Consider the following 3,948-nt stretch of genomic DNA (forward strand, 5'->3'; position numbering starts at 1 on the left):
ACAAAGGTATCGCCTGTAATCTAAGCCCGCATATACCTTTTTTGGCCAGCAGAAACAAACCTAAGTGATACGCGAATCATAGCAATATATCTATCCGGAAGAAAGGCAGTTATCTAATGCACGATAAACAATTTCAAAAGTTTCCGACCTTGCACTTTCAGCCATGAAATCCGACGCTGTGGCAGCCTATGCATGTATTAGTTCTGATAACCTAACGTTATATAACTTACTTCACTATCACAGTGCTCAACTGTTTTCATTATTGCATTCCACCTAATGATGCCCACCAGATCCAGGTGTGAAACGATGTATCACAGGACGCCACATCCTGCGGTACATGTGACGGGTAATTTTATAACTGAGACGTTATATAAAAAGCCACTGTGTGTGTTTTAACTTGAAGAGAATCAGATTCCAATGCGCGTCGTTTCGTAATAGCTTTGTAGCCAACATAAGTGCTTCCGCATTACGTCGGTAATCCAATATTTGCGTTTCATCGAACATGCTGTCGGAACAACAAAGTGATTGAAAACCTGGCACAACTCTGACATAAATGGGCAACACGCTGCGTCGCAACATGCTGTAGTTGTATCCGACTTGTCGGGGATGTCCCGGAACGCGTTTTGGCATGTCGGAGTTGATAACGCTTCGTGTCAAGGTCTGCCGGAGGAACGTTAAATGCGAGTAGCAATTGCGGCTGGTCGCTCATAACGTGCGACACGAAGTTAGCTTTGCGGTGGTCTTCGAATTTTTTGTGGCATTACTAAGCAATCCAAATGGCAAATCCTATGATGGGTGCTCTGAAACCCACATATTTTGCGAGTGCAAATCGAAGAAGAACGATCTTGGCAGAAATTCAATGATGCGCTGCTGGTTCTGATAGCCGCTTGGCTACGATCATTAATTCATTCCTGTCACTTCTTTTTCAGGGCAAGACAGAAATGTAGTTATTTCTTCTATTCTTACATTTTTTGCGTGAGATTTTTTTTTTTTTTTTTTCATAGCTGTACACGGTTCCCTTGAATCCCTGTCGTATGCTAAGCTGCGCGTGGAATATCAGATATAAATACATGGGACAGCATTTAGTACGTTGGATAGCTGCGCATGGGATAGTCAACGACTCTGAAATATTTTCGATCAACTGTGGTTCACGACGCGTACTGACGCGGAGCAGAAATCCGGTAGCTTTTTGCATTTCGCCTCCATCGAAATGCAGCAGTCGCCGCCGAGATTCGACCTCGCGGTCTCGGGCTCACAGTCGAGTGCCATAAGCCTTGATTCGCTGGTTCGGGTACCTTAGGATTCGTAGTTTCATTCCCGGAGTGAATCATTGTACCAAGGTGGATGTAGTCGCGGATATGTCCAAGGGGCTCGGTGCGTGCGTCCTGCCGATGTTATGTTCTACGACTGTTGGCGCGTCTGGACCCACGTCGTTGCTTTTGCGCAACGGCGGCCAACCACTGTTGCCAACGTGGCTGCAGAAAAGGCGTCTGTTAATTTTTGTAAATCATGACGTTGTAGAGGAAGCGTGACATAAGCTCAAAATCGGAGGCGCAAGACTGCACAACTCAACAAGTATAGCAGCCAGTTGTCAGTCTATGGTGAGCCTTCAACGCTGACCACTGCTCTGCTTCAATCACGGGTGGTCGTCGAATTTGTCGCATTCAGCGTCCAGCGTTTCACCTTGCATTGCAAATATACTCGACAAAGCTTCATGCTAGCTGTTCTGTTGTCTTCTGCTGCTGTCTGCGAAGTGAGTCTGCTTACGCAACAATAATAAAGAGCTCGATCGGAGCTATACTCACTCAGCTCCTGAAGCTTTCCAGAATCCAAGAAATGCTGAAAATTGTGCAGTTCGCTTATACCAGGATTGAAATCTACGCATATACATATTTTCTCATTATCTTGCGTAATACTCAACATATGTGGACATTATTAACCCTTTAACGTCCAATGTCACGAATTGGTGACATGCCGTTTGCAATCGTTTTCGAATTATCTATAGTTGAGCTTGCATGACAAATTTAATGTAAACTCGCTTTCAGTAGCCAGCGCTTTTCGATCCAAGTGGTTGGCATCGGAATGCGAAACATTTGCGCAAAGAAAATTGGGATGGTGCAAAGGTACGACAACTAGCACATTTTAGACAAGCTCGTCAACCCTCATTTTGGGAGTTTTTCCGCAAAGATGGAAAAAAAATTTGGTTGACTAAAAAAATTGTCTGCTCTTCCTGGGACTTCGAATTATTCCTTCGCACAACTGGAGCTATAGTTAGCTGCAATAAGTGGACCAAACGGCAATTGTTGATAACTAATGACGTACCAAGCCCTCGAACATTATCGGCGCTAATTATTTTTGATGTTAGCTTTTGAATGTGGGAACATTAGCTAGCATATGCGCAGGTAGTAATTTTGTTTTCTTCGATTCCTTCACAAGTGGGGTATTAAAGGGTTAAAGCTTCACTTCGATGATTATGTTCTACACTTCCAAATTAGGGCTGCGAAACACGAACTAAAGCAAAGAAAAAATAACATTAATGAGAAAATTCAAGGCCATGGAGTAGCAATATGATCTCTACAAACCGCGCTTCGCGTCGTCTCCCAGTCGTAAAGAAAAATACTCAGTTTTTAAAGCACAAAGGCGGGCTAGTTAAATTCCTTTGACGAGTTTTGATGGGCCTAATGCACATTCGACCTAGCAAAACTCACCATCTTCATATTCAGTGTTTGTCCGCACTGAGCGTTTGTCTTGTGTCTGTCTCTGGCCAAGTCTCGCACATTTTATTTTGCGCTGGAAAAATATTCAAACACCTTGAAAGTTGCAAAAGACAATACAATGAACTAACTAGCATCAATGGCGTTGTATTTAATCCAAATTTGGGAATGTATTTCACGGACAGCAACGCTGTCAAGTTCCCACCATTTATCTATACCCGGCGCACGTAGTTGCTGCAAATGACAGCGTGGGTTGCAGCCTCGATCTTCTGACGAATCGATAAATAGCTGCTACCTAGCAACAGCTTCGAGCACAAAATGACAGCCACGACGTCAGCGAGAAAAGCACGCCTCGTTCGGAACACCTACATAATATCTCGGCTGTGTGGAAGGATGCCTTAAGCTAATGGGGGCCATGATATCTCCAGCAATAAGTCTGTTACATTACCACCTCCGAGAAAGGGGTCATAAATGGCTCTCTCTTTTTTGCTTATCGGCGTTCATCCCATTTTTTCTGTACCCCCTTAGGCTTCTGGAAGGGTGTCAACGCTTCCGGTATCAAGTGTTGCTGAGAAAATAAAAATTGCAAAGTAGGAAAGGAAACGAGGGAACGGCTAGAGCACCGGCTTTCAAGTTTTCGTTACTAAAACATGTCAACATTCGATATTCAATATAGTCCGTAAGTTTGCTGCCCAGATTGAGCTGATTGAATTCCTGACAGAAAGTTGTCTGTACGGCCGGTAGAGACGGATACTATTTTTATCCGCAGCGGTAGCTAAGGGGTTAGGCGCTCGGCTACCAACCCAGAGGAAACGGGTGCAGCCCCGGCGAAGGCGCGCGGGTGTCGATGGGGGTGAAGCGCAAAAGTGATCCGTGTGCTGTGCGATGTCAGTGCACAAAAAAAGAACCCAGTGGTCAAATTGAATGCGAAGCCTTCCTGCATCGCATTTTTTTCCCCCTCTTTCTTCTTTCAGTCCCTCCTTTCTACTACGGCGGGGTTCAGGTGTCCATGAAACGTTACTCACAATGTCGCTTTAGGTGACTATAGAATAGGTGTTATGTTTACCCCAAAACATTTTGCCGATATTTCGACAAGCCTTATGCTTTACTGCTCCGATGCGCCAAGTAAATGCAGTGATTAATCATTCCGGATCTCAGTTGTAGCTTGTCGTGTGCTAATTACTAAGTGATTTAATCATGGGCACCTACAATCACACAATTGTAAAACAAAAAA

Source organism: Amblyomma maculatum, chromosome 1 (assembly GCF_055883805.1).
Source record: "Amblyomma maculatum isolate TAMU_Amacu chromosome 1, ASM5588380v1, whole genome shotgun sequence".
Classification (NCBI taxonomy): domain Eukaryota; kingdom Metazoa; phylum Arthropoda; class Arachnida; order Ixodida; family Ixodidae; genus Amblyomma; species Amblyomma maculatum.